The following is a 27,436-nucleotide window of genomic DNA, read 5'->3' on the forward strand; positions in this document are numbered from 1 at the left end:
CTTTTGCAAATGCACTTCTTAAAGCATGACCTTGCACCAAGTCATACATTTCAGATCCTTTCTACCAAATCTCCTTGAGCAAAAAAAGTAGAAGATGTCCCAGGTGATCTTCGAGTGTTTGGTTGATCCGGGCGCCACAAACCAGAATCATGTCTTTGTGGCAGACCGCGTGGCCTAATGGATAAGGCGTCTGACTTCGGATCAGAAGATTGAGGGTTCGAGTCCCTTTGTGGTCGTTTTCTATGCTGCTTTCCAGTTCCTTCCTGTGACCTTCACTCGTAAATTCTTGCTTTAGCCATAACAACGTGCTTCTTGCTGGAGGCTTCCAATTTGCTGAAGCCCAGAGCCTCCAAACAGAAGTAAATCATAAAGTGGAAGTAAACCAATTGATTTAAGGGTTTCAAAACACAGTTACATGCCTGGAATCCCGGGATTGATAACTGTCCCATTTGCTTGTGTTCTCAACCAAACTATCAAATCATCAAATGGCTGGTGTCATAACTTAAATATGCCTAAAATGGGAGAGCAACTGAGTATGTGCAGAGCAGGTTGAAACAGCGTATTACTGGATTTCAAAGTGTATAGAAGCATATTTTTTAATGTTTTACATGAGTATATATGCAAAATGGGACAACCGGAAGAGATGTAGCAGGACTTACTTTTCTGACTAAAGTTGCACTTTAAATGACAGATTTAACAGCATGGTCTAGCAGATTTTCCTCAAGAATTTGATCTTTATGTAGGATGTGCAAAGTTTTTGGATTTTTTTTCATGTTTTTTTGTCGGTGACATGGTAGCATGAAAACACAGCGGGAGTGGTGATTGTAGTTCAAGCTAAATGTGTAAACAGATTGTCAGAAGTGGGATTTGAACCCACGCCTCCATTTGGAGACCAGAACACCCACACAATGTGAAGAAACAGCTCTTGAGTCTGGCGCCTTAGACCACTCGGCCATCCTGACAAGATATATTGAGGTGCTATGGCTTCCTCTGGAAATATCATCTACTCGTAGTACTCTATTGATCTATTACCATTGTCAAGGAGCTGTATGAACACTCTGAACCTAGGCCCTTTTGCAAATGCACTTCTTAAAGCATGACCTTGCACCAAGTCATACATTTCAGATCCTTTCTACCAAATCTCCTTGAGCAAAAAAAGTAGAAGATGTCCCAGGTGATCTTCGAGTGTTTGGTTGATCCGGGCGCCACAAACCAGAATCATGGCCTTGTGGCAGACCGCGTGGCCTAATGGATAAGGCGTCTGACTTCGGATCAGAAGATTGAGGGTTCGAGTCCCTTCGTGGTCGTTTTCTATGCTGCTTTCCAGTTCCTTCCTGTGACCTTCACTCGTAACTTCTTGCTTTAGCCATAACAACGTGCTTCTTGCTGGAGGCTTCCAATTTGCTGAAGCCCAGAGCCTCCAAACAGAAATAAATCATAAAGTGGAAGTAAACCAATTGATTTAAGGGTTTCAAAACACAGTTACATGCATGGAATCCCGGGATTGATAACTGTCCCATTTGCTTGTGTTCTCAACCAAACTATCAAATCATCAAATGGCTGGTGTCATAACTTAAATATGCCTAAAATGGGAGAGCAACTGAGTATGTGCAGAGCAGGTTGAAACAGCGTATTACTGGATTTCAAAGTGTATAGAAGCATATTTTTTAATGTTTTACATGAGTATATATGCAAAATGGGACAACCGGAAGAGATGTAGCAGGACTTACTTTTCTGACTAAAGTTGCACTTTAAATGAGAGATTTAACAGCATGGTCTAGCAGATTTTCCTCAAGAATTTGATCTTTATGTAGGATGTGCAAAGTTTTTGGATTTTTTTTCATGTTTTTTTGTCGGTGACATGGTAGCATGAAAACACAGCGGGAGTGGTGATTGTAGTTCAAGCTAAATGTGTAAAAAGATTGTCAGAAGTGGGATTTGAACCCACGCCTCCATTTGGAGACCAGAACACCCACACAATGTGAAGAAACAGCTCTTGAGTCTGGCGCCTTAGACCACTCGGCCATCCTGACAAGATATATTGAGGTGCTATGGCTTCCTCTGGAAATATCATCTACTCGTGGTACTCTATTGATCTATTACCATTGTCAAGGAGCTGTATGAACACTCTGAACCTAGGCCATTTTGCAAATGCACTTCTTAAAGCATGACCTTGCACCAAGTCATACATTTCAGATCCTTTCTACCAAATCTCCTTGAGCAAAAAAAGTAGAAGATGTCCCAGGTGATCTTCGAGTGTTTGGTTGATCCGGGCGCCACAAACCAGAATCATGTCCTTGTGGCAGACCGCGTGGCCTAATGGATAAGGCGTCTGACTTCGGATCAGAAGATTGAGGGTTCGAGTCCCTTCGTGGTCGTTTTCTATGCTGCTTTCCAGTTCCTTCCTGTGACCTTCACTCGTAAATTCTTGCTTTACCCATAACAACGTGCTTCTTGCTGGAGGCTTCCAATTTGCTGAAGCCCAGAGCCTCCAAACAGAAGTAAATCATAAAGTGGAAGTAAACCAATTGATTTAAGGGTTTCAAAACACAGTTACATGCCTGGAATCCCGGGATTGATAACTGTCCCATTTGCTTGTGTTCTCAACCAAACTATCAAATCATCAAATGGCTGGTGTCATAACTTAAATATTTCCCCAAAATGGGAGAGCAACTGAGTATGTGCAGAGCAGGTTGAAACAGCGTATTACTGGATTTCAAAGTGTATAGAACCATATTTTTTAATGTTTTACATGAGTATATATGCAAAATGGGACAACCGGAAGAGATGTAGCAGGACTTACTTTTCTACTAAAGTTGCACTTTAAATGACAGATTTAACAGCATGGTCTAGCAGATTTTCCTCAAGAATTTGATCTTTATGTAGGATGTGCAAAGTTTTTGGATTTTTTTTCATGTTTTTTTGTCGGTGACATGGTAGCATGAAAACACAGCGGGAGTGGTGATTGTAGTTCAAGCTAAATGTGTAAACAGATTGTCAGAAGTGGGATTTGAACCCACGCCTCCATTTGGAGACCAGAACACCCACACAATGTGAAGAAACAGCTCTTGAGTCTGGCGCCTTAGACCACTCGGCCATCCTGACAAGATATATTGAGGTGCTATGGCTTCCTCTGGAAATATCATCTACTCGTAGTACTCTATTGATCTATTACCATTGTCAAGGAGCTGTATGAACACTCTGAACCTAGGCCCTTTTGCAAATGCACTTCTTAAAGCATGACCTTGCACCAAGTCATACATTTCAGATCCTTTCTACCAAATCTCCTTGAGCAAAAAAAGTAGAAGATGTCCCAGGTGATCTTCGAGTGTTTGGTTGATCTGGGCGCCACAAACCAGAATCATGTCCTTGTGGCAGACCGCGTGGCCTAATGGATAAGGCGTCTGACTTCGGATCAGAAGATTGAGGGTTCGAGTCCCTTCGTGGTCGTTTTCTATGCTGCTTTCCAGTTCCTTCCTGTGACCTTCACTCGTAAATTCTTGCTTTACCCATAACAACGTGCTTCTTGCTGGAGGCTTCCAATTTGCTGAAGCCCAGAGCCTCCAAACAGAAGTAAATCATAAAGTGGAAGTAAACCAATTGATTTAAGGGTTTCAAAACACAGTTACATGCCTGGAATCCCGGGATTGATAACTGTCCCATTTGCTTGTGTTCTCAACCAAACTATCAAATCATCAAATGGCTGGTGTCATAACTTAATTATTTCCCCAAAATGGGAGAGCAACTGAGTATGTGCAGAGCAGGTTGAAACAGCGTATTACTGGATTTCAAAGTGTATAGAACCATATTTTTTAATGTTTTACATGAGTATATATGCAAAATGGGACAACCGGAAGAGATGTAGCAGGACTTACTTTTCTACTAAAGTTGCACTTTAAATGACAGATTTAACAGCATGGTCTAGCAGATTTTCCTCAAGAATTTGATCTTTATGTAGGATGTGCAAAGTTTTTGGATTTTTTTTCATGTTTTTTTGTCGGTGACATGGTAGCATGAAAACACAGCGGGAGTGGTGATTGTAGTTCAAGCTAAATGTGTAAACAGATTGTCAGAAGTGGGATTTGAACCCACGCCTCCATTTGGAGACCAGAACACCCACACAATGTGAAGAAACAGCTCTTGAGTCTGGCGCCTTAGACCACTCGGCCATCCTGACAAGATATATTGAGGTGCTATGGCTTCCTCTGGAAATATCATCTACTCGTGGTACTCTATTGATCTATTACCATTGTCAAGGAGCTGTATGAACACTCTGAACCTAGGCCCTTTTGCAAATGCACTTCTTAAAGCATGACCTTGCACCAAGTCATACATTTCAGATCCTTTCTACCAAATCTCCTTGAGCAAAAAAAGTAGAAGATGTCCCAGGTGATCTTCGAGTGTTTGGTTGATCCGGGCGCCACAAACCAGAATCATGTCTTTGTGGCAGACAGCGTGGCCTAATGGATAAGGCGTCTGACTTCGGATCAGAAGATTGAGGGTTCGAGTCCCTTCGTGGTCGTTTTCTATGCTGCTTTCCAGTTCCTTCCTGTGACCTTCACTCGTAAATTCTTGCTTTAGCCATAACAACGTGCTTCTTGCTGGAGGCTTCCAATTTGCTGAAGCCCAGAGCCTCCAAACAGAAGTAAATCATAAAGTGGAAGTAAACCAATTGATTTAAGGGTTTCAAAACACAGTTACATGCATGGAATCCCGGGATTGATAACTGTCCCATTTGCTTGTGTTCTCAACCAAACTATCAAATCATCAAATGGCTGGTGTCATAACTTAAATATGCCTAAAATGGGAGAGCAACTGAGTATGTGCAGAGCAGGTTGAAACAGCGTATTACTGGATTTCAAAGTGTATAGAAGCATATTTTTTAATGTTTTACATGAGTATATATGCAAAATGGGACAACCGGAAGAGATGTAGCAGGACTTACTTTTCTGACTAAAGTTGCACTTTAAATGACAGATTTAACAGCATGGTCTAGCAGATTTTCCTCAAGAATTTGATCTTTATGTAGGATGTGCAAAGTTTTTGGATTTTTTTTCATGTTTTTTTGTCGGTGACATGGTAGCATGAAAACACAGCGGGAGTGGTGATTGTAGTTCAAGCTAAATGTGTAAACAGATTGTCAGAAGTGGGATTTGAACCCACGCCTCCATTTGGAGACCAGAACACCCACACAATGTGAAGAAACAGCTCTTGAGTCTGGCGCCTTAGACCACTCGGCCATCCTGACAAGATATATTGAGGTGCTATGGCTTCCTCTGGAAATATCATCTACTCGTGGTACTCTATTGATCTATTACCATTGTCAAGGAGCTGTATGAACACTCTGAACCTAGGCCATTTTGAAAATGCACTTCTTAAAGCATGACCTTGCACCAAGTCATACATTTCAGATCCTTTCTACCAAATCTCCTTGAGCAAAAAAAGTAGAAGATGTCCCAGGTGATCTTCGAGTGTTTGGTTGATCCGGGCGCCACAAACCAGAATCATGTCCTTGTGGCAGACCGCGTGGCCTAATGGATAAGGCGTCTGACTTCGGATCAGAAGATTGAGGGTTCGAGTCCCTTCGTGGTCGTTTTCTATGCTGCTTTCCAGTTCCTTCCTGTGACCTTCACTCGTAAATTCTTGCTTTAGCCATAACAACGTGCTTCTTGCTGGAGGCTTCCAATTTGCTGAAGCCCAGAGCCTCCAAACAGAAGTAAATCATAAAGTGGAAGTAAACCAATTGATTTAAGGGTTTCAAAACACAGTTACATGCATGGAATCCCGGGATTGATAACTGTTCCATTTGCTTGTGTTCTCAACCAAACTATCAAATCATCAAATGGCTGGTGTCATAACTTAAATATGCCTAAAATGGGAGAGCAACTGAGTATGTGCAGAGCAGGTTGAAACAGCGTATTACTGGATTTCAAAGTGTATAGAAGCATATTTTTTAATGTTTTACATGAGTATATATGCAAAATGGGACAACCGGAAGAGATGTAGCAGGACTTACTTTTCTGACTAAAGTTGCACTTTAAATGACAGATTTAACAGCATGGTCTAGCAGATTTTCCTCAAGAATTTGATCTTTATGTAGGATGTGCAAAGTTTTGGGATTTTTTTTCATGTTTTTTTGTCGGTGACATGGTAGCATGAAAACACAGCGGGAGTGGTGATTGTAGTTCAAGCTAAATGTGTAAACAGATTGTCAGAAGTGGGATTTGAACCCACGCCTCCATTTGGAGACCAGAACACCCACACAATGTGAAGAAACAGCCCTTGAGTCTGGCGCCTTAGACCACTCGGCCATCCTGACAAGATACATTGCGGTTCTTTGGCTTCCTCTGGAAATATCATCTACTCGTGGTACTCTATTGATCTATTACCATTGTCAAGGAGCTGTATGAACACTCTGAACCTAGGCCCTTTTGCAAATGCACTTCTTAAAGCATGACCTTGCACCAAGTCATACATTTCAGATCCTTTCTACCAAATCTCCTTGAGCAAAAAAAGTAGAAGATGTCCCAGGTGATCTTCGAGTGTTTGGTTGATCCGGGCGCCACAAACCAGAATCATGTCTTTGTGGCAGACCGCGTGGCCTAATGGATAAGGCGTCTGACTTCGGATCAGAAGATTGAGGGTTCGACTCCCTTTGTGGTCGTTTTCTATGCTGCTTTCCAGTTCCTTCCTGTGACCTTCACTCGTAAATTCTTGCTTTAGCCATAACAACGTGCTTCTTGCTGGAGGCTTCCAATTTGCTGAAGCCCAGAGCCTCCAAACAGAAGTAAATCATAAAGTGGAAGTAAACCAATTGATTTAAGGGTTTCAAAACACAGTTACATGCCTGGAATCCCGGGATTGATAACTGTCCCATTTGCTTGTGTTCTCAACCAAACTATCAAATCATCAAATGGCTGGTGTCATAACTTAAATATTTCCCCAAAATGGGAGAGCAACTGAGTATGTGCAGAGCAGGTTGAAACAGCGTATTACTGGATTTCAAAGTGTATAGAACCATATTTTTTAATGTTTTACATGAGTATATATGCAAAATGGGACAACCGGAAGAGATGTAGCAGGATTTACTTTTCTACTAAAGTTGCACTTTAAATGACAGATTTAACAGCATGGTCTAGCAGATTTTCCTCAAGAATTTGATCTTTATGTAGGATGTGCAAAGTTTTTGGATTTTTTTTCATGTTTTTTTGTCGGTGACATGGTAGCATGAAAACACAGCGGGAGTGGTGATTGTAGTTCAAGCTAAATGTGTAAACAGATTGTCAGAAGTGGGATTTGAACCCACGCCTCCATTTGGAGACCAGAACACCCACACAATGTGAAGAAACAGCTCTTGAGTCTGGCGCCTTAGACCACTCGGCCATCCTGACAAGATATATTGAGGTGCTATGGCTTCCTCTGGAAATATCATCTACTCGTAGTACTCTATTGATCTATTACCATTGTCAAGGAGCTGTATGAACACTCTGAACCTAGGCCCTTTTGCAAATGCACTTCTTAACCAGTTGCCGACCGCCGCACGACGATGTACGTCGATAGCATGGCACGGGCAGGCATATTGGCGTACATGTACGTCCCTTGCCTCCCGCGGGTCGGGGGCCCGATCGGGCCCCCGCCCGGTGCCTGCGGCGGTCGGTATTCGTGCGGGAGCGATCCCGGACGAGGGGACGGCCATTCGTTCATGGCCACCCCCTCGCGATCGCTCCCGACGAATAGGAATCCCCCGTGACATCACTTCCTCTCCTGTAATGTAAACACAGGAGAGGAAGTGATGTATTCTCTCCTCCGTGTCGGTATTTTTCGTTCCGACACGGAGGAGAGCGGATCGGTGAGTTGCACCAACACTCTACACACACAGTAGAACATGCCAGGCACACTCACACCCCCCCTTTACCCCCCGATCACCCCCCCAATTACCCCTGCCCCCCAGTCACAGTGACACCAATGTCATTTTTTTTTTTTTTTTTTTGCATTGGTGTCATTTGTGACTGTAATAACTGTTAGGGCAGTTAGAGTTAGCCCCCTTTAGTTCTAATGTACCCCCCTAACCCCCCCAATAAAGGTTTAACCCCGTGATCACCCCCCGTCGCCAGTGTCACTAAGGCTGGGTTCACATTGCAGCGGTTTATGAGAACGAATGTGATTCGCACCGCACTGCAGTGCAAATCACATCCGATCTCTGTGCGATTCGAGTTCAGCCATTCGCCGCACCCGCCGCACCCGCCACACCCGCCGCACCCACCGCAAATTCGCACGGGACCCTTTTTTTGGCCCGCAGCAGAATCGGATCGCATGGGTGTTCACACCATGCGATCCGAGTTTGCAGATCGCACTGCGAATTGCGAACTGATCTGGGGGTGTCAGTAACATTTCACTGACACCCCCAGCAGTTCGCATAGGGCAGTGTGAACTGCCGCCGGGAGGCATGCGATGCGGGAACCCGCCGCGCATTCGTGGCGTTTCCGCATCGCTCCAGTGTGAACCCAGCCTAATAAGCGATCATTTTTCTGATCGCCGTATTAGTGTCACAGGTGACGCTAGTTAGGCAGGTAGGTATTTAGGTTCGCCGCAGCTTTTTATAGCGCCAGGGACCCCCATATACTACCGCATAAAGCCCCCTGATTGCCCCCTAGTTAACCCTTTCACCAGTGATCACCATATAACTGTTACAGGTGACGCTGGTTGGTTAGTTATTTTTTATAGTTTCAGGGCACCCGCCATTTATTACCTAATAAAGGTTTAACCCCCTGATCACCCGGCGGGTGTCATTTGTGACTAATAACTGTTAGGGCAGTTAGGGTTAGCCCCCTTTAGTTCTAAGGTACCCCCCTAACCCCCCCAATAAAGGTTTAACCCCGTGATCACCCCCCGTCGCCAGTGTCACTAAGGCTGGGTTCACATTGCAGCGGTTTATGAGAACGGATGTGATTCGCACCGCACTGCAGTGCAAATCACATCCGATCTCTGTGCGATTCGAGTTCAGCCATTCGCCGCACCCGCCGCACCCGCCACACCCGCCGCACCCGCCGCAAATTCGCACGGGACCCTTTTTTTGGCCCGCAGCAGAATCGGATCGCATGGGTGTTCACACCATGCGATCCGAGTTTGCAGATCGCACTGCGATATGCGAACTGATCTGGGGGTGTCAGTAACATTTCACTGACACTCCCAGCAGTTCGCATAGGGCAGTGTGAACTGCCGCCGGGAGGCATGCGATGCGGGAACCCGCCGCGCATTCGTGGCGTTCCCGCATCGCTCCAGTGTGAACCCAGCCTAATAAGCGATCGTTTTTCTGATCGCTGTATTAGTGTCACAGGTGACGCTAGTTAGGCAGGTAGGTATTTAGGTTCGCCGCAGCTTTTTATAGCGCCAGGGACCCCCATATACTACCGCATAAAGCCCCCTGATTGCCCCCTAGTTAACCCTTTCACCAGTGATCACCATATAACTGTTACAGGTGACGCTGGTTGGTTAGTTATTTTTTTATAGTTTCAGGGCACCCGCCATTTATTACCTAGTCTCACTAGTGTACCCCTAAATTTAGGGGTGTCTACTTTCCAAAATGGGGTCATTTGGGGGGGGTTTGTGCCATCTTGGCATTTTATGGCCTTCAAAACTGTAACGCCCTTAGAAAGCCTGAAGGCGGTGCTTGGTTTTCGGGGCCCCGTACGCGGCTAGGCTCCCAAAAAGTCCCACATATGTGGTATCCCCGTACTCAGGAGAAGCAGCAGAATTTATTTTGGGGTGTCATTTCACATATGCCCATGGCATGCGTGAGCAATATATCATTTAGTGACAACTTTGTGAAAAAAAAAAAAAAAAAAAAAAAGTTTGTAATTTTCCCGCAACTTGTGGCAAAATATAAAATATTCCATGGACTCAACATGCCTCTCAGCAAATAGCTTGGGGTGTCTACTTTCTAAAATGGGGTCATTTGTGGGGGTTTTGTGCCATCTTGGCATTTTATGGCCTTCAAAACTGTAATAGGTAGTGAGAAGTGAACTCAAAAATTTACGCCCTTAGAAAGCCTGAAGGCGGTGCTTGGTTTTCGGGGCCCCGTACGCGGCTAGGCTCCCAAAAAGTCCCACATATGTGGTATCCCCGTACTCAGGAGAAGCAGCAGAATTTATTTTGGGGTGTCATTTCACATATGCCCATGGCATGTGTGAGCAATATATCATTTAGTGACAACTTTGTGAAAAAAAAAAAAAAAAAAAAAAAGTTTGTAATTTTCCCGCAACTTGTGGCAAAATATAAAATATTCCATGAACTCAACATGCCTCTCAGCAAATAGCTTGGGGTGTCTACTTTCTAAAATGGGGTCATTTGTGGGGGTTTTGTGCCATCTTGGCATTTTATGGCCTTCAAAACTGTAATAGGTAGTGAGAAGTGAACTCAAAAATGTACGCCCTTAGAAAGCCTGAAGGCGGTGCTTGGTTTTCGGGGCCCCGTACGCGGCTAGGCTCCCAAAAAGTCCCACATATGTGGTATCCCCGTACTCAGGAGAAGCAGCAGAATTTATTTTGGGGTGTTATTTCACATACGCCCATAGCATGTGTGAGCAATATATCATTTAGTGACAACTTTGTGTAAAAAAAAAAAAAAATTTTTTTTTTTGTCATTATTCAATCGCTTGAGGCAAAAAAATAAAATATTCAATGGGCTCAACATGCCTCTTATCAATTTCCTTAGGGGGTCTACTTTCCAAAATGGGGTCATTTGGGGGGGTTTTGTACTGCCCTGCCATTTTAGCACCTCAAGAAATGAGATAGGCAGTCGTAAACTAAAAGCTGCGTAAATTGCAGAAAACGTACCTTAGTTTGTAGATGTGACAACTTTTGCGCAAACCAATAAATATACAATTATTGACTTTTTTTTTACCAAAGACATGTGGCTGAATACATTTTGGCCTAAATGTATGACTAAAATTGAGTTTATTGGATTTTTCTAATAACAAAAAGTAGAAAATATCATTTTTTTTCAAAATTTGCGGTCTTTTTACGTTTATATCGCAAAAAATAAAAATCGCAGAGGCCATCAAATACCATCAAAAGAAAGCTCTATTTGTGGGAAGAAAAGGACGCAAATTTTGTTTGGGTACAACATTGCATGACCGCGCAATTACCAGTTAAAGCAGCGCAGTGCCAAAGTGTAAAAAGACCTCTGGTCATTTACCAGCAAAATGGTCCGGTCTGAAAGTGGTTAAAGCATGACCTTGCACCAAGTCATACATTTCAGATCCTTTCTACCAAATCTCCTTGAGCAAAAAAAGTAGAAGATGTCCCAGGTGATCTTCGAGTGTTTGGTTGATCTGGGCGCCACAAACCAGAATCATGTCCTTGTGGCAGACCGCGTGGCCTAATGGATAAGGCGTCTGACTTCGGATCAGAAGATTGAGGGTTCGAGTCCCTTCGTGGTCGTTTTCTATGCTGCTTTCCAGTTCCTTCCTGTGACCTTCACTCGTAAATTCTTGCTTTACCCATAACAACGTGCTTCTTTCTGGAGGCTTCCAATTTGCTGAAGCCCAGAGCCTCCAAACAGAAGTAAATCATAAAGTGGAAGTAAACCAATTGATTTAAGGGTTTCAAAACACAGTTACATGCCTGGAATCCCGGGATTGATAACTGTCCCATTTGATTGTGTTCTCAACCAAACTATCAAATCATCAAATGGCTGGTGTCATAACTTAAATATTTCCCCAAAATGGGAGAGCAAATTGAGTATGTGCAGAGCAGGTTGAAACAGCGTATTACTGGATTTCAAAGTGTATAGAACCATATTTTTTAATGTTTTACATGAGTATATATGCAAAATGGGACAACCGGAAGAGATGTAGCAGGACTTACTTTTCTACTAAAGTTGCACTTTAAATGACAGATTTAACAGCATGGTCTAGCAGATTTTCCTCAAGAATTTGATCTTTATGTAGGATGTGCAAAGTTTTTGGATTTTTTTTCATGTTTTTTTGTCGGTGACATGGTAGCATGAAAACACAGCGGGAGTGGTGATTGTAGTTCAAGCTAAATGTGTAAACAGATTGTCAGAAGTGGGATTGGAACCCACGCCTCCATTTGGAGACCAGAACACCCACACAATGTGAAGAAACAGCTCTTGAGTCTGGCGCCTTAGACCACTCGGCCATCCTGACAAGATATATTGAGGTGCTATGGCTTCCTCTGGAAATATCATCTACTCGTAGTACCCTATTGATCTATTACCATTGTCAAGGAGCTGTATGAACACTCTGAACCTAGGCCCTTTTGCAAATGCACTTCTTAAAGCATGACCTTGCACCAAGTCATACATTTCAGATCCTTTCTACCAAATCTCCTTGAGCAAAAAAAGTAGAAGATGTCCCAGGTGATCTTCGAGTGTTTGGTTGATCCGGGCGCCACAAACCAGAATCATGTCCTTGTGGCAGACCGCGTGGCCTAATGGATAAGGCGTCTGACTTCGGATCCGAAGATTGAAGGTTCGAGTCCCTTCGTGGTCGTTTTCTATGCTGCTTTCCAGTTCCTTCCTGTGACCTTCACTCGTAAATTCTTGCTTTAGCCATAACAACGTGCTTCTTGCTGGAGGCTTCCAATTTGCTGAAGCCCAGAGCCTCCAAACAGAAGTAAATCATAAAGTGGAAGTAAACCAATTGATTTAAGGGTTTCAAAACACAGTTACATGCATGGAATCCCGGGATTGATAACTGTCCCATTTGCTTGTGTTCTCAACCAAACTATCAAATCATCAAATGGCTGGTGTCATAACTTAAATATTTCCCCAAAATGGGAGAGCAACTGAGTATGTGCAGAGCAGGTTGAAACAGCGTATTACTGGATTTCAAAGTGTATAGAACCATATTTTTTAATGTTTTACATGAGTATATATGCAAAATGGGACAACCGGAAGAGATGTAGCAGGACTTACTTTTCTACTAAAGTTGCACTTTAAATGACAGATTTAACAGCATGGTCTAGCAGATTTTCCTCAAGAATTTGATCTTTATGTAGGATGTGCAAAGTTTTTGGATTTTTTTTCATGTTTTTTTGTCGGTGACATGGTAGCATGAAAACACAGCGGGAGTGGTGATTGTAGTTCAAGCTAAATGTGTAAACAGATTGTCAGAAGTGGGATTTGAACCCACGCCTCCATTTGGAGACCAGAACACCCACACAATGTGAAGAAACAGCTCTTGAGTCTGGCGCCTTAGACCACTCGGCCATCCTGACAAGATATATTGAGGTGCTATGGCTTCCTCTTGAAATATCATCTACTCGTGGTACTCTATTGATCTATTACCATTGTCAAGGAGCTGTATGAACACTCTGAACCTAGGCCATTTTGCAAATGCACTTCTTAAAGCATGACCTTGCACCAAGTCATACATTTCAGATCCTTTCTACCAAATCTCCTTGAGCAAAAAAAGTAGAAGATGTCCCAGGTGATCTTCGAGTGTTTGGTTGATCCGGGCGCCACAAACCAGAACCATGTCTTTGTGGCAGACCGCGTGGCCTAATGGATAAGGCGTCTGACTTCGGATCAGAAGATTGAGGGTTCGAGTCCCTTTGTGGTCGTTTTCTATGCTGCTTTCCAGTTCCTTCCTGTGACCTTCACTCGTAAATTCTTGCTTTAGCCATAACAACGTGCTTCTTGCTGGAGGCTTCCAATTTGCTGAAGCCCAGAGCCTCCAAACAGAAGTAAATCATAAAGTGGAAGTAAACCAATTGATTTAAGGGTTTCAAAACACAGTTACATGCATGGAATCCCGGGATTGATAACTGTCCCATTTGCTTGTGTTCTCAACCAAACTATCAAATCATCAAATGGCTGGTGTCATAACTTAAATATGCCTAAAATGGGAGAGCAACTGAGTATGTGCAGAACAGGTTGAAACAGCGTATTACTGGATTTCAAAGTGTATAGAAGCATATTTTTTAATGTTTTACATGAGTATATATGCAAAATGGGACAACCGGAAGAGATGTAGCATGACTTACTTTTCTGACTAAAGTTGCACTTTAAATGACAGATTTAACAGCATGGTCTAGCAGATTTTCCTCAAGAATTTGATCTTTATGTAGGATGTGCAAAGTTTTTGGATTTTTTTTCATGTTTTTTTGTCGGTGACATGGTAGCATGAAAACACAGCGGGAGTGGTGATTGTAGTTCAAGCTAAATGTGTAAACAGATTGTCAGAAGTGGGATTTGAACCCACGCCTCCATTTGGAGACCAGAACACCCACACAATGTGAAGAAACAGCCCTTGAGTCTGGCGCCTTAGACCACTCGGCCATCCTGACAAGATACATTGAGGTCCTTTGGCTTCCTCTGGAAATATCATCTACTCGTGGTACTCTATTGATCTATTACCATTGTCAAGGAGCTGTATGAACACTCTGAACCTAGGCCCTTTTGCAAATGCACTTCTTAAAGCATGACCTTGCACCAAGTCATACATTTCAGATCCTTTCTACCAAATCTCCTTGAGCAAAAAAAGTAGATGTCCCAGGTGATCTTCGAGTGTTTGGTTGATCCGGGCGCCACAAACCAGAATCATGTCCTTGTGGCAGACCGCGTGGCCTAATGGATAAGGCGCCTGACTTCGGATCAGAAGATTGAGGGTTCGAGTCCCTTCGTGGTCGTTTTCTATGCTGCTTTCCAGTTCCTTCCTGTGACCTTCACTCGTAAATTCTTGCTTTACCCATAACAACGTGCTTCTTGCTGGAGGCTTCCAATTTGCTGAAGCCCAGAGCCTCCAAACAGAAGTAAATCATAAAGTGGAAGTAAACCAATTGATTTAAGGGTTTCAAAACACAGTTACATGCCTGGAATCCCGGGATTGATAACTGTCCCATTTGCTTGTGTTCTCAACCAAACTATCAAATCATCAAATGGCTGGTGTCATAACTTAAATATTTCCCCAAAATGGGAGAGCAACTGAGTATGTGCAGAGCAGGTTGAAACAGCGTATTACTGGATTTCAAAGTGTATAGAACCATATTTTTTAATGTTTTACATGAGTATATATGCAAAATGGGACAACCGGAAGAGATGTAGCAGGACTTACTTTTCTACTAAAGTTGCACTTTAAATGACAGATTTAACAGCATGGTCTAGCAGATTTTCCTCAAGAATTTGATCTTTATGTAGGATGTGCAAAGTTTTTGGATTTTTTTTCATGTTTTTTTGTCGGTGACATGGTAGCATGAAAACACAGCGGGAGTGGTGATTGTAGTTCAATCTAAATGTGTAACCAGATTGTCAGAAGTGGGATTTGAACCCACGCCTCCATTTGGAGACCAGAACACCCACACAATGTGAAGAAACAGCTCTTGAGTCTGGCGCCTTAGACCACTCGGCCATCCTGACAAGATATATTGAGGTGCTATGGCTTCCTCTGGAAATATCATCTACTCGTAGTACTCTATTGATCTATTACCATTGTCAAGGAGCTGTATGAACACTCTGAACCTAGGCCCTTTTGCAAATGCACTTCTTAAAGCATGACCTTGCACCAAGTCATACATTTCAGATCCTTTCTACCAAATCTCCTTGAGCAAAAAAAGTAGAAGATGTCCCAGGTGATCTTCGAGTGTTTGGTTGATCCGGGCGCCACAAACCAGAATCATGTCCTTGTGGCAGACCGCGTGGCCTAATGGATAAGGCATCTGACTTCGGATCAGAAGATTGAGGGTTCGAGTCCCTTCGTGGTCGTTTTCTATGCTGCTTTCCAGTTCCTTCCTGTGACCTTCACTTGTAAATTCTTGCTTTACCCATAACAACGTGCTTCTTGCTGGAGGCTTCCAATTTGCTGAAGCCCAGAGCCTCCAAACAGAAGTAAATCATAAAGTGGAAGTAAACCAATTGATTTAAGGGTTTCAAAACACAGTTACATGCCTGGAATCCCGGGATTGATAACTGTCCCATTTGCTTGTGTTCTCAACCAAACTATCAAATCATCAAATGGCTGGTGTCATAACTTAAATATTTCCCCAAAATGGGAGAGCAACTGAGTATGTGCAGAGCAGGTTGAAACAGCGTATTACTGGATTTCAAAGTGTATAGAACCATATTTTTTAATGTTTTACATGAGTATATATGCAAAATGGGACAACCGGAAGAGATGTAGCAGGACTTACTTTTCTACTAAAGTTGCACTTTAAATGACAGATTTAACAGCATGGTCTAGCAGATTTTCCTCAAGAATTTGATCTTTATGTAGGATGTGCAAAGTTTTTGGATTTTTTTTCATGTTTTTTTGTCGGTGACATGGTAGCATGAAAACACAGCGGGAGTGGTGATTGTAGTTCAAGCTAAATGTTTAAACAGATTGTCAGAAGTGGGATTTGAACCCACGCCTCCATTTGGAGACCAGAACACCCACACAATGTGAAGAAACAGCTCTTGAGTCTGGCGCCTTAGACCACTCGGCCATCCTGACAAGATATATTGAGGTGCTATGGCTTCCTCTGGAAATATCATCTACTCGTAGTACTCTATTGATCTATTACCATTGTCAAGGAGCTGTATGAACACTCTGAACCTAGGCCCTTTTGCAAATGCACTTCTTAAAGCATGACCTTGCACCAAGTCATACATTTCAGATCCTTTCTACCAAATCTCCTTGAGCAAAAAAAGTAGAAGATGTCCCAGGTGATCTTCGAGTGTTTGGTTGATCCGGGCGCCACAAACCAGAATCATGTCCTTGTGGCAGACCGCGTGGCCTAATGGATAAGGCGTCTGACTTCGGATCAGAAGATTGAGGGTTCGAGTCCCTTCGTGGTTGTTTTCTATGCTGCTTTCCAGTTCCTTCCTGTGACCTTCACTCGTAAATTCTTGCTTTAGCCATAACAACGTGCTTCTTGCTGGAGGCTTCCAATTTGCTGAAGCCCAGAGCCTCCAAACAGAAGTAAATCATAAAGTGGAAGTAAACCAATTGATTTAAGGGTTTCAAAACACAGTTACATGCATGGAATCCCGGGATTGATAACTGTCCCATTTGCTTGTGTTCTCAACCAAACTATCAAATCATCAAATGGCTGGTGTCATAACTTAAATATGCCTAAAATGGGAGAGCAACTGAGTATGTGCAGAGCAGGTTGAAACAGCGTATTACTGGATTTCAAAGTGTATAGAAGCATATTTTTTAATGTTTTACATGAGTATATATGCAAAATGGGACAACCGGAAGAGATGTAGCAGGACTTACTTTTCTGACTAAAGTTGCACTTTAAATGACAGATTTAACAGCATGGTCTAGCAGATTTTCCTCAAGAATTTGATCTTTATGTAGGATGTGCAAAGTTTTTGGATTTTTTTTCATGTTTTTTTGTCGGTGACATGGTAGCATGAAAACACAGCGGGAGTGGTGATTGTAGTTCAAGCTAAATGTGTAAACAGATTGTCAGAAGTGGGATTTGAACCCACGCCTCCATTTGGAGACCAGAACACCCACACAATGTGAAGAAACAGCCCTTGAGTCTGGCGCCTTAGACCACTCGGCCACCCTGACAAGATACATTGCGGTTCTTTGGCTTCCTCTGGAAATATCATCTACTCGTGGTACTCTATTGATCTATTACCATTGTCAAGGAGCTGTATGAACACTCTGAACCTAGGCCCTTTTGCAAATGCACTTCTTAAAGCATGACCTTGCACCAAGTCATACATTTCAGATCCTTTCTACCAAATCTCCTTGAGCAAAAAAAGTAGAAGATGTCCCAGGTGATCTTCGAGTGTTTGGTTGATCCGGGCGCCACAAACCAGAATCATGTCTTTGTGGCAGACCGCGTGGCCTAATGGATAAGGCGTCTGACTTCGGATCAGAAGATTGAGGGTTCGAGTCCCTTTGTGGTCGTTTTCTATGCTGCTTTCCAGTTCCTTCCTGTGACCTTCACTCGTAAATTCTTGCTTTAGCCATAACAACGTGCTTCTTGCTGGAGGCTTCCAATTTGCTGAAGCCCAGAGCCTCCAAACAGAAGTAAATCATAAAGTGGAAGTAAACCAATTGATTTAAGGGTTTCAAAACACAGTTACATGCCTGGAATCCCGGGATTGATAACTGTCCCATTTGCTTGTGTTCTCAACCAAACTATCAAATCATCAAATGGCTGGTGTCATAACTTAAATATGCCTAAAATGGGAGAGCAACTGAGTATGTGCAGAGCAGGTTGAAACAGCGTATTACTGGATTTCAAAGTGTATAGAAGCATATTTTTTAATGTTTTACATGAGTATATATGCAAAATGGGACAACCGGAAGAGATGTAGCAGGACTTACTTTTCTGACTAAAGTTGCACTTTAAATGACAGATTTAACAGCATGGTCTAGCAGATTTTCCTCAAGAATTTGATCTTTATGTAGGATGTGCAAAGTTTTTGGATTTTTTTTCATGTTTTTTTGTCGGTGACATGGTAGCATGAAAACACAGCGGGAGTGGTGATTGTAGTTCAAGCTAAATGTGTAAACAGATTGTCAGAAGTGGGATTTGAACCCACGCCTCCATTTGGAGACCAGAACACCCACACAATGTGAAGAAACAGCTCTTGAGTCTGGCGCCTTAGACCACTCGGCCATCCTGACAAGATATATTGAGGTGCTATGGCTTCCTCTGGAAATATCATCTACTCGTAGTACTCTATTGATCTATTACCATTGTCAAGGAGCTGTATGAACACTCTGAACCTAGGCCCTTTTGCAAATGCACTTCTTAAAGCATGACCTTGCACCAAGTCATACATTTCAGATCCTTTCTACCAAATCTCCTTGAGCAAAAAAAGTAGAAGATGTCCCAGGTGATCTTCGAGTGTTTGGTTGATCCGGGCGCCACAAACCAGAATCATGGCCTTGTGGCAGACCGCGTGGCCTAATGGATAAGGCGTCTGACTTCGGATCAGAAGATTGAGGGTTCGAGTCCCTTCGTGGTCGTTTTCTATGCTGCTTTCCAGTTCCTTCCTGTGACCTTCACTCGTAACTTCTTGCTTTAGCCATAACAACGTGCTTCTTGCTGGAGGCTTCCAATTTGCTGAAGCCCAGAGCCTCCAAACAGAAATAAATCATAAAGTGGAAGTAAACCAATTGATTTAAGGGTTTCAAAACACAGTTACATGCATGGAATCCCGGGATTGATAACTGTCCCATTTGCTTGTGTTCTCAACCAAACTATCAAATCATCAAATGGCTGGTGTCATAACTTAAATATGCCTAAAATGGGAGAGCAACTGAGTATGTGCAGAGCAGGTTGAAACAGCGTATTACTGGATTTCAAAGTGTATAGAAGCATATTTTTTAATGTTTTACATGAGTATATATGCAAAATGGGACAACCGGAAGAGATGTAGCAGGACTTACTTTTCTGACTAAAGTTGCACTTTAAATGAGAGATTTAACAGCATGGTCTAGCAGATTTTCCTCAAGAATTTGATCTTTATGTAGGATGTGCAAAGTTTTTGGATTTTTTTTCATGTTTTTTTGTCGGTGACATGGTAGCATGAAAACACAGCGGGAGTGGTGATTGTAGTTCAAGCTAAATGTGTAAAAAGATTGTCAGAAGTGGGATTTGAACCCACGCCTCCATTTGGAGACCAGAACACCCACACAATGTGAAGAAACAGCTCTTGAGTCTGGCGCCTTAGACCACTCGGCCATCCTGACAAGATATATTGAGGTGCTATGGCTTCCTCTGGAAATATCATCTACTTGTGGTACTCTATTGATCTATTACCATTGTCAAGGAGCTGTATGAACACTCTGAACCTAGGCCATTTTGCAAATGCACTTCTTAAAGCATGACCTTGCACCAAGTCATACATTTCAGATCCTTTCTACCAAATCTCCTTGAGCAAAAAAAGTAGAAGATGTCCCAGGTGATCTTCGAGTGTTTGGTTGATCCGGGCGCCACAAACCAGAATCATGTCCTTGTGGCAGACCGCGTGGCCTAATGGATAAGGCGTCTGACTTCGGATCAGAAGATTGAGGGTTCGAGTCCCTTCGTGGTCGTTTTCTATGCTGCTTTCCAGTTCCTTCCTGTGACCTTCACTCGTAAATTCTTGCTTTAGCTATAACAACGTGCTTCTTGCTGGAGGCTTCCAATTTGCTGAAGCCCAGAGCCTCCAAACAGAAGTAAATCATAAAGTGGAAGTAAACCAATTGATTTAAGGGTTTCAAAACACAGTTACATGCCTGGAATCCCGGGATTGATAACTGTCCCATTTGCTTGTGTTCTCAACCAAACTATCAAATCATCAAATGGCTGGTGTCATAACTTAAATATGCCTAAAATGGGAGAGCAACTGAGTATGTGCAGAGCAGGTTGAAACAGCGTATTACTGGATTTCAAAGTGTATAGAAGCATATTTTTTAATGTTTTACATGAGTATATATGCAAAATGGGACAACCGGAAGAGATGTAGCAGGACTTACTTTTCTGACTAAAGTTGCACTTTAAATGAGAGATTTAACAGCATGGTCTAGCAGATTTTCCTCAAGAATTTGATCTTTATGTAGGATGTGCAAAGTTTTTGGATTTTTTTTCATGTTTTTTTGTCGGTGACATGGTAGCATGAAAACACAGCGGGAGTGGTGATTGTAGTTCAAGCTAAATGTGTAAACAGATTGTCAGAAGTGGGATTTGAACCCACGCCTCCATTTGGAGACCAGAACACCCACACAATGTGAAGAAACAGCTCTTGAGTCTGGCGCCTTAGACCACTCGGCCATCCTGACAAGATATATTGAGGTGCTATGGCTTCCTCTGGAAATATCATCTACTCGTGGTACTCTATTGATCTATTACCATTGTCAAGGAGCTGTATGAACACTCTGAACCTAGGCCATTTTGCAAATGCACTTCTTAAAGCATGACCTTGCACCAAGTCATACATTTCAGATCCTTTCTACCAAATCTCCTTGAGCAAAAAAAGTAGAAGATGTCCCAGGTGATCTTCGAGTGTTTGGTTGATCCGGGCGCCACAAACCAGAATCATGTCCTTGTGGCAGACCGCGTGGCCTAATGGATAAGGCGTCTGACTTCGGATCAGAAGATTGAGGGTTCGAGTCCCTTCGTGGTCGTTTTCTATGCTGCTTTCCAGTTCCTTCCTGTGACCTTCACTCGTAAATTCTTGCTTTAGCTATAACAACGTGCTTCTTGCTGGAGGCTTCCAATTTGCTGAAGCCCAGAGCCTCCAAACAGAAGTAAATCATAAAGTGGAAGTAAACCAATTGATTTAAGGGTTTCAAAACACAGTTACATGCCTGGAATCCCGGGATTGATAACTGTCCCATTTGCTTGTGTTCTCAACCAAACTATCAAATCATCAAATGTCTGGTGTCATAACTTAAATATGCCTAAAATGGGAGAGCAACTGAGTATGTGCAGAGCAGGTTGAAACAGCGTATTACTGGATTTCAAAGTGTATAGAAGCATATTTTTTAATGTTTTACATGAGTATATATGCAAAATGGGACAACCGGAAGAGATGTAGCAGGACTTACTTTTCTGACTAAAGTTGCACTTTAAATGAGAGATTTAACAGCATGGTCTAGCAGATTTTCCTCAAGAATTTGATCTTTATGTAGGATGTGCAAAGTTTTTGGATTTTTTTTCATGTTTTTTTGTCGGTGACATGGTAGCATGAAAACACAGCGGGAGTGGTGATTGTAGTTCAAGCTAAATGTGTAAACAGATTGTCAGAAGTGGGATTTGAACCCACGCCTCCATTTGGAGACCAGAACACCCACACAATGTGAAGAAACAGCTCTTGAGTCTGGCGCCTTAGACCACTCGGCCATCCTGACAAGATATATTGAGGTGCTATGGCTTCCTCTGGAAATATCATCTACTCGTGGTACTCTATTGATCTATTACCATTGTCAAGGAGCTGTATGAACACTCTGAACCTAGGCCATTTTGCAAATGCACTTCTTAAAGCATGACCTTGCACCAAGTCATACATTTCAGATCCTTTCTACCAAATCTCCTTGAGCAAAAAAAGTAGAAGATGTCCCAGGTGATCTTCGAGTGTTTGGTTGATCCGGGCGCCACAAACCAGAATCATGTCCTTGTGGCAGACCGCGTGGCCTAATGGATAAGGCGTCTGACTTCGGATCAGAAGATTGAGGATTCGAGTCCCTTCGTGGTCGTTTTCTATGCTGCTTTCCAGTTCCTTCCTGTGACCTTCACTCGTAAATTCTTGCTTTACCCATAACAACGTGCTTCTTGCTGGAGGCTTCCAATTTGCTGAAGCCCAGAGCCTCCAAACAGAAGTAAATCATAAAGTGGAAGTAAACCAATTGATTTAAGGGTTTCAAAACACAGTTACATGCATGGAATCCCGGGATTGATAACTGTCCCATTTGCTTGTGTTCTCAACCAAACTATCAAATCATCAAATGGCTGGTGTCATAACTTAAATATTTCCCCAAAATGGGAGAGCAACTGAGTATGTGCAGAGCAGGTTGAAACAGCGTATTACTGGATTTCAAAGTGTATAGAACCATATTTTTTAATGTTTTACATGAGTATATATGCAAAATGGGACAACCGGAAGAGATGTAGCAGGACTTACTTTTCTACTAAAGTTGCACTTTAAATGACAGATTTAACAGCATGGTCTAGCAGATTTTCCTCAAGAATTTGATCTTTATGTAGGATGTGCAAAGTTTTTGGATTTTTTTTCATGTTTTTTTGTCGGTGACATGGTAGCATGAAAACACAGCGGGAGTGGTGATTGTAGTTCAAGCTAAATGTGTAAACAGATTGTCAGAAGTGGGATTTGAACCCACGCCTCCATTTGGAGACCAGAACACCCACACAATGTGAAGAAACAGCTCTTGAGTCTGGCGCCTTAGACCACTCGGCCATCCTGACAAGATATATTGAGGTGCTATGGCTTCCTCTGGAAATATCATCTACTCGTAGTACCCTATTGATCTATTACCATTGTCAAGGAGCTGTATGAACACTCTGAACCTAGGCCCTTTTGCAAATGCACTTCTTAAAGCATGACCTTGCACCAAGTCATACATTTCAGATCCTTTCTACCAAATCTCCTTGAGCAAAAAAAGTAGAAGATGTCCCAGGTGATCTTCGAGTGTTTGGTTGATCCGGGCGCCACAAACCAGAATCATGTCTTTGTGGCAGACCGCGTGGCCTAATGGATAAGGCGTCTGACTTCGGATCAGAAGATTGAGGGTTCGAGTCCCTTTGTGGTCGTTTTCTATGCTGCTTTCCAGTTCCTTCCTGTGACCTTCACTCGTAAATTCTTGCTTTAGCCATAACAACGTGCTTCTTGCTGGAGGCTTCCAATTTGCTGAAGCCCAGAGCCTCCAAACAGAAGTAAATCATAAAGTGGAAGTAAACCAATTGATTTAAGGGTTTCAAAACACAGTTACATGCATGGAATCCCGGGATTGATAACTGTCCCATTTGCTTGTGTTCTCAACCAAACTATCAAATCATCAAATGGCTGGTGTCATAACTTAAATATGCCTAAAATGGGAGAGCAACTGAGTATGTGCAGAACAGGTTGAAACAGCGTATTACTGGATTTCAAAGTGTATAGAAGCATATTTTTTAATGTTTTACATGAGTATATATGCAAAATGGGACAACCGGAAGAGATGTAGCAGGACTTACTTTTCTGACTAAAGTTGCACTTTAAATGACAGATTTAACAGCATGGTCTAGCAGATTTTCCTCAAGAATTTGATCTTTATGTAGGATGTGCAAAGTTTTGGGATTTTTTTTCATGTTTTTTTGTCGGTGACATGGTAGCATGAAAACACAGCGGGAGTGGTGATTGTAGTTCAAGCTAAATGTGTAAACAGATTGTCAGAAGTGGGATTTGAACCCACGCCTCCATTTGGAGACCAGAACACCCACACAATGTGAAGAAACAGCCCTTGAGTCTGGCGCCTTAGACCACTCGGCCATCCTGACAAGATACATTGAGGTCCTTTGGCTTCCTCTGGTAATATCATCTACTCGTGGTACTCTATTGATCTATTACCATTGTCAAGGAGCTGTATGAACACTCTGAACCTAGGCCCTTTTGCAAATGCACTTCTTAAAGCATGACCTTGCACCAAGTCATACATTTCAGATCCTTTCTACCAAATCTCCTTGAGCAAAAAAAGTAGAAGATGTCCCAGGTGATCTTCGAGTGTTTGGTTGATCCGGGCGCCACAAACCAGAATCATGTCCTTGTGGCAGACCGCGTGGCCTAATGGATAAGGTGTCTGACTTCGGATCAGAAGATTGAGGGTTCGAGTCCCTTCGTGGTCGTTTTCTATGCTGCTTTCCAGTTCCTTCCTGTGACCTTCACTCGTAAATTCTTGCTTTAGCCATAACAACGTGCTTCTTGCTGGAGGCTTCCAATTTGCTGAAGCCCAGAGCCTCCAAACAGAAGTAAATCATAAAGTGGAAGTAAACCAATTGATTTAAGGGTTTCAAAACACAGTTACATGCATGGAATCCCGGGATTGATAACTGTCCCATTTGCTTGTGTTCTCAACCAAACTATCAAATCATCAAATGGCTGGTGTCATAACTTAAATATGCCTAAAATGGGAGAGCAACTGAGTATGTGCAGAGCAGGTTGAAACAGCGTATTACTGGATTTCAAAGTGTATAGAAGCATATTTTTTAATGTTTTACATGAGTATATATGCAAAATGGGACAACCGGAAGAGATGTAGCAGGACTTACTTTTCTGACTAAAGTTGCACTTTAAATGACAGATTTAACAGCATGGTCTAGCAGATTTTCCTCAAGAATTTGATCTTTATGTAGGATGTGCAAAGTTTTGGGATTTTTTTTCATGTTTTTTTGTCGGTGACATGGTAGCATGAAAACACAGCGGGAGTGGTGATTGTAGTTCAAGCTAAATGTGTAAACAGATTGTCAGAAGTGGGATTTGAACCCACGCCTCCATTTGGAGACCAGAACACCCACACAATGTGAAGAAACAGCCCTTGAGTCTGGCGCCTTAGACCACTCGGCCATCCTGACAAGATACATTGAGGTCCTTTGGCTTCCTCTGGAAATATCATCTACTCGTGGTACTCTATTGATCTATTACCATTGTCAAGGAGCTGTATGAACACTCTGAACCTAGGCCCTTTTGCAAATGCACTTCTTAAAGCATGACCTTGCACCAAGTCATACATTTCAGATCCTTTCTACCAAATCTCCTTGAGCAAAAAAAGTAGAAGATGTCCCAGGTGATCTTCGAGTGTTTGGTTGATCCGGGCGCCACAAACCAGAATCATGTCCTTGTGGCAGACCGCGTGGCCTAATGGATAAGGCGTCTGACTTCGGATGAGAAGATTGAGGGTTCGAGTCCCTTCGTGGTCGTTTTCTATGCTGCTTTCCAGTTCCTTCCTGTGACCTTCACTCGTAAATTCTTGCTTTAGCCATAACAACGTGCTTCTTGCTGGAGGCTTCCAATTTGCTGAAGCCCAGAGCCTCCAAACAGAAGTAAATCATAAAGTGGAAGTAAACCAATTGATTTAAGGGTTTCAAAACACAGTTACATGCCTGGAATCCCGGGATTGATAACTGTCCCATTTGCTTGTGTTCTCAACCAAACTATCAAATCATCAAATGGCTGGTGTCATAACTTAAATATGCCTAAAATGGGAGAGCAACTGAGTATGTGCAGAGCAGGTTGAAACAGCGTATTACTGGATTTCAAAGTGTATAGAAGCATATTTTTTAATGTTTTACATGAGTATATATGCAAAATGGGACAACCGGAAGAGATGTAGCAGGACTTACTTTTCTGACTAAAGTTGCACTTTAAATGACAGATTTAACAGCATGGTCTAGCAGATTTTCCTCAAGAATTTGATCTTTATGTAGGATGTGCAAAGTTTTTGGATTTTTTTTCATGTTTTTTTGTCGGTGACATGGTAGCATGAAAACACAGCGGGAGTGGTGATTGTAGTTCAAGCTAAATGTGTAAACAGATTGTCAGAAGTGGGATTTGAACCCACGCCTCCATTTGGAGACCAGAACACCCACACAATGTGAAGAAACAGCTCTTGAGTCTGGCGCCTTAGACCACTCGGCCATCCTGACAAGATATATTGAGGTGCTATGGCTTCCTCTGGAAATATCATCTACTTGTGGTACTCTATTGATCTATTACCATTGTCAAGGAGCTGTATGAACACTCTGAACCTAGGCCATTTTGCAAATGCACTTCTTAAAGCATGACCTTGCACCAAGTCATACATTTCAGATCCTTTCTACCAAATCTCCTTGAGCAAAAAAAGTAGAAGATGTCCCAGGTGATCTTCGAGTGTTTGGTTGATCCGGGCGCCACAAACCAGAATCATGTCCTTGTGGCAGACCGCGTGGCCTAATGGATAAGGCGTCTGACTTCGGATCAGAAAATTGAGGGTTCGAGTCCCTTCGTGGTCGTTTTCTATGCTGCATTCCAGTTCCTTCCTGTGACCTTCACTCGTAAATTCTTGATTTAGCCATAACAACGTGCTTCTTGCTGGAGGCTTCCAATTTGCTGAAGCCCAGAGCCTCCAAACAGAAGTAAATCATAAAGTGGAAGTAAACCAATTGATTTAAGGGTTTCAAAACACAGTTACATGCCTGGAATCCCGGGATTGATAACTGTCCCATTTGCTTGTGTTCTCAACCAAACTATCAAATCATCAAATGGCTGGTGTCATAACTTAAATATGCCTAAAATGGGAGAGCAACTGAGTATGTGCAGAGCAGGTTGAAACAGCGTATTACTGGATTTCAAAGTGTATAGAAGCATATTTTTAAATGTTTTACATGAGTATATATGCAAAATGGGACAACCGGAAGAGATGTAGCAGGACTTACTTTTCTGACTAAAGTTGCACTTTAAATGACAGATTTAACAGCATGGTCTAGCAGATTTTCCTCAAGAATTTGATCTTTATGTAGGATGTGCAAAGTTTTTGGATTTTTTTTCATGTTTTTTTGTCGGTGACATGGTAGCATGAAAACACAGCGGGAGTGGTGATTGTAGTTCAAGCTAAATGTGTAAACAGATTGTCAGAAGTGGGATTTGAACCCACGCCTCCATTTGGAGACCAGAACACCCACACAATGTGAAGAAACAGCTCTTGAGTCTGGCGCCTTAGACCACTCGGCCATCCTGACAAGATATATTGAGGTGCTATGGCTTCCTCTGGAAATATCATCTACTCGTAGTACTCTATTGATCTATTACCATTGTCAAGGAGCTGTATGAACACTCTGAACCTAGGCCCTTTTGCAAATGCACTTCTTAAAGCATGACCTTGCACCAAGTCATACATTTCAGATCCTTTCTACCAAATCTCCTTGAGCAAAAAAAGTAGAAGATGTCCCAGGTGATCTTCGAGTGTTTGGTTGATCCGGGCGCCACAAACCAGAATCATGGCCTTGTGGCA

The 27,436-nt window shown here is 42.6% G+C and overlaps 28 non-coding genes across 28 annotated transcripts; 8 read left to right on the forward strand and 20 right to left on the reverse strand.

Annotated features, from left to right (window-relative positions):
• Positions 1 to 852: 852 nt before the first annotated feature.
• On the reverse strand, positions 853 to 962 carry TRNAL-CAA (transfer RNA leucine (anticodon CAA)). The gene is made up of 2 exons: positions 925 to 962; positions 853 to 898 (listed from the first exon to the last, which is right to left on the reverse strand). It is a non-coding gene; the product is annotated as a tRNA-Leu (tRNA).
• Positions 963 to 1,234: 272 nt separating this feature from the next.
• On the forward strand, positions 1,235 to 1,307 carry TRNAR-UCG (transfer RNA arginine (anticodon UCG)). The gene has a single exon. It is a non-coding gene; the product is annotated as a tRNA-Arg (tRNA).
• Positions 1,308 to 1,923: 616 nt separating this feature from the next.
• Positions 1,924 to 2,033, reverse strand: TRNAL-CAA (transfer RNA leucine (anticodon CAA)). Its single transcript has 2 exons — positions 1,996 to 2,033; positions 1,924 to 1,969 (listed from the first exon to the last, which is right to left on the reverse strand). It is a non-coding gene; the product is annotated as a tRNA-Leu (tRNA).
• Positions 2,034 to 2,305: 272 nt separating this feature from the next.
• TRNAR-UCG (transfer RNA arginine (anticodon UCG)) lies at positions 2,306 to 2,378 on the forward strand. Its single transcript has one exon. It is a non-coding gene; the product is annotated as a tRNA-Arg (tRNA).
• Positions 2,379 to 2,995: 617 nt separating this feature from the next.
• On the reverse strand, positions 2,996 to 3,105 carry TRNAL-CAA (transfer RNA leucine (anticodon CAA)). Its single transcript has 2 exons — positions 3,068 to 3,105; positions 2,996 to 3,041 (listed from the first exon to the last, which is right to left on the reverse strand). It is a non-coding gene; the product is annotated as a tRNA-Leu (tRNA).
• Positions 3,106 to 3,377: 272 nt separating this feature from the next.
• On the forward strand, positions 3,378 to 3,450 carry TRNAR-UCG (transfer RNA arginine (anticodon UCG)). Its single transcript has one exon. It is a non-coding gene; the product is annotated as a tRNA-Arg (tRNA).
• A 617-nt stretch (positions 3,451 to 4,067) lies between these two features.
• Positions 4,068 to 4,177, reverse strand: TRNAL-CAA (transfer RNA leucine (anticodon CAA)). The gene is made up of 2 exons: positions 4,140 to 4,177; positions 4,068 to 4,113 (listed from the first exon to the last, which is right to left on the reverse strand). It is a non-coding gene; the product is annotated as a tRNA-Leu (tRNA).
• Positions 4,178 to 5,138: 961 nt separating this feature from the next.
• TRNAL-CAA (transfer RNA leucine (anticodon CAA)) lies at positions 5,139 to 5,248 on the reverse strand. The gene is made up of 2 exons: positions 5,211 to 5,248; positions 5,139 to 5,184 (listed from the first exon to the last, which is right to left on the reverse strand). It is a non-coding gene; the product is annotated as a tRNA-Leu (tRNA).
• A 272-nt stretch (positions 5,249 to 5,520) lies between these two features.
• TRNAR-UCG (transfer RNA arginine (anticodon UCG)) lies at positions 5,521 to 5,593 on the forward strand. Its single transcript has one exon. It is a non-coding gene; the product is annotated as a tRNA-Arg (tRNA).
• Positions 5,594 to 6,209: 616 nt separating this feature from the next.
• TRNAL-CAA (transfer RNA leucine (anticodon CAA)) lies at positions 6,210 to 6,319 on the reverse strand. The gene is made up of 2 exons: positions 6,282 to 6,319; positions 6,210 to 6,255 (listed from the first exon to the last, which is right to left on the reverse strand). It is a non-coding gene; the product is annotated as a tRNA-Leu (tRNA).
• A 962-nt stretch (positions 6,320 to 7,281) lies between these two features.
• On the reverse strand, positions 7,282 to 7,391 carry TRNAL-CAA (transfer RNA leucine (anticodon CAA)). The gene is made up of 2 exons: positions 7,354 to 7,391; positions 7,282 to 7,327 (listed from the first exon to the last, which is right to left on the reverse strand). It is a non-coding gene; the product is annotated as a tRNA-Leu (tRNA).
• A 3,977-nt stretch (positions 7,392 to 11,368) lies between these two features.
• Positions 11,369 to 11,441, forward strand: TRNAR-UCG (transfer RNA arginine (anticodon UCG)). The gene has a single exon. It is a non-coding gene; the product is annotated as a tRNA-Arg (tRNA).
• Positions 11,442 to 13,131: 1,690 nt separating this feature from the next.
• TRNAL-CAA (transfer RNA leucine (anticodon CAA)) lies at positions 13,132 to 13,241 on the reverse strand. The gene is made up of 2 exons: positions 13,204 to 13,241; positions 13,132 to 13,177 (listed from the first exon to the last, which is right to left on the reverse strand). It is a non-coding gene; the product is annotated as a tRNA-Leu (tRNA).
• A 961-nt stretch (positions 13,242 to 14,202) lies between these two features.
• TRNAL-CAA (transfer RNA leucine (anticodon CAA)) lies at positions 14,203 to 14,312 on the reverse strand. The gene is made up of 2 exons: positions 14,275 to 14,312; positions 14,203 to 14,248 (listed from the first exon to the last, which is right to left on the reverse strand). It is a non-coding gene; the product is annotated as a tRNA-Leu (tRNA).
• A 959-nt stretch (positions 14,313 to 15,271) lies between these two features.
• TRNAL-CAA (transfer RNA leucine (anticodon CAA)) lies at positions 15,272 to 15,381 on the reverse strand. The gene is made up of 2 exons: positions 15,344 to 15,381; positions 15,272 to 15,317 (listed from the first exon to the last, which is right to left on the reverse strand). It is a non-coding gene; the product is annotated as a tRNA-Leu (tRNA).
• A 962-nt stretch (positions 15,382 to 16,343) lies between these two features.
• Positions 16,344 to 16,453, reverse strand: TRNAL-CAA (transfer RNA leucine (anticodon CAA)). Its single transcript has 2 exons — positions 16,416 to 16,453; positions 16,344 to 16,389 (listed from the first exon to the last, which is right to left on the reverse strand). It is a non-coding gene; the product is annotated as a tRNA-Leu (tRNA).
• A 2,032-nt stretch (positions 16,454 to 18,485) lies between these two features.
• Positions 18,486 to 18,595, reverse strand: TRNAL-CAA (transfer RNA leucine (anticodon CAA)). The gene is made up of 2 exons: positions 18,558 to 18,595; positions 18,486 to 18,531 (listed from the first exon to the last, which is right to left on the reverse strand). It is a non-coding gene; the product is annotated as a tRNA-Leu (tRNA).
• Positions 18,596 to 18,867: 272 nt separating this feature from the next.
• TRNAR-UCG (transfer RNA arginine (anticodon UCG)) lies at positions 18,868 to 18,940 on the forward strand. The gene has a single exon. It is a non-coding gene; the product is annotated as a tRNA-Arg (tRNA).
• Positions 18,941 to 19,556: 616 nt separating this feature from the next.
• TRNAL-CAA (transfer RNA leucine (anticodon CAA)) lies at positions 19,557 to 19,666 on the reverse strand. The gene is made up of 2 exons: positions 19,629 to 19,666; positions 19,557 to 19,602 (listed from the first exon to the last, which is right to left on the reverse strand). It is a non-coding gene; the product is annotated as a tRNA-Leu (tRNA).
• Positions 19,667 to 19,938: 272 nt separating this feature from the next.
• Positions 19,939 to 20,011, forward strand: TRNAR-UCG (transfer RNA arginine (anticodon UCG)). Its single transcript has one exon. It is a non-coding gene; the product is annotated as a tRNA-Arg (tRNA).
• A 616-nt stretch (positions 20,012 to 20,627) lies between these two features.
• TRNAL-CAA (transfer RNA leucine (anticodon CAA)) lies at positions 20,628 to 20,737 on the reverse strand. The gene is made up of 2 exons: positions 20,700 to 20,737; positions 20,628 to 20,673 (listed from the first exon to the last, which is right to left on the reverse strand). It is a non-coding gene; the product is annotated as a tRNA-Leu (tRNA).
• Positions 20,738 to 21,009: 272 nt separating this feature from the next.
• On the forward strand, positions 21,010 to 21,082 carry TRNAR-UCG (transfer RNA arginine (anticodon UCG)). Its single transcript has one exon. It is a non-coding gene; the product is annotated as a tRNA-Arg (tRNA).
• Positions 21,083 to 21,698: 616 nt separating this feature from the next.
• Positions 21,699 to 21,808, reverse strand: TRNAL-CAA (transfer RNA leucine (anticodon CAA)). The gene is made up of 2 exons: positions 21,771 to 21,808; positions 21,699 to 21,744 (listed from the first exon to the last, which is right to left on the reverse strand). It is a non-coding gene; the product is annotated as a tRNA-Leu (tRNA).
• Positions 21,809 to 22,770: 962 nt separating this feature from the next.
• TRNAL-CAA (transfer RNA leucine (anticodon CAA)) lies at positions 22,771 to 22,880 on the reverse strand. Its single transcript has 2 exons — positions 22,843 to 22,880; positions 22,771 to 22,816 (listed from the first exon to the last, which is right to left on the reverse strand). It is a non-coding gene; the product is annotated as a tRNA-Leu (tRNA).
• Positions 22,881 to 23,841: 961 nt separating this feature from the next.
• On the reverse strand, positions 23,842 to 23,951 carry TRNAL-CAA (transfer RNA leucine (anticodon CAA)). The gene is made up of 2 exons: positions 23,914 to 23,951; positions 23,842 to 23,887 (listed from the first exon to the last, which is right to left on the reverse strand). It is a non-coding gene; the product is annotated as a tRNA-Leu (tRNA).
• A 961-nt stretch (positions 23,952 to 24,912) lies between these two features.
• TRNAL-CAA (transfer RNA leucine (anticodon CAA)) lies at positions 24,913 to 25,022 on the reverse strand. The gene is made up of 2 exons: positions 24,985 to 25,022; positions 24,913 to 24,958 (listed from the first exon to the last, which is right to left on the reverse strand). It is a non-coding gene; the product is annotated as a tRNA-Leu (tRNA).
• A 961-nt stretch (positions 25,023 to 25,983) lies between these two features.
• TRNAL-CAA (transfer RNA leucine (anticodon CAA)) lies at positions 25,984 to 26,093 on the reverse strand. Its single transcript has 2 exons — positions 26,056 to 26,093; positions 25,984 to 26,029 (listed from the first exon to the last, which is right to left on the reverse strand). It is a non-coding gene; the product is annotated as a tRNA-Leu (tRNA).
• Positions 26,094 to 27,054: 961 nt separating this feature from the next.
• TRNAL-CAA (transfer RNA leucine (anticodon CAA)) lies at positions 27,055 to 27,164 on the reverse strand. The gene is made up of 2 exons: positions 27,127 to 27,164; positions 27,055 to 27,100 (listed from the first exon to the last, which is right to left on the reverse strand). It is a non-coding gene; the product is annotated as a tRNA-Leu (tRNA).
• Between the last annotated feature and the right edge of the window lie 272 nt (positions 27,165 to 27,436).

This window comes from Lithobates pipiens, unplaced genomic scaffold, assembly GCF_037356315.1.
Source record: "Lithobates pipiens isolate NorthernLeopardFrog02 unplaced genomic scaffold, aLitPip1_a1.2 Scaffold_1, whole genome shotgun sequence".
Taxonomy (NCBI): domain Eukaryota; kingdom Metazoa; phylum Chordata; class Amphibia; order Anura; family Ranidae; genus Lithobates; species Lithobates pipiens.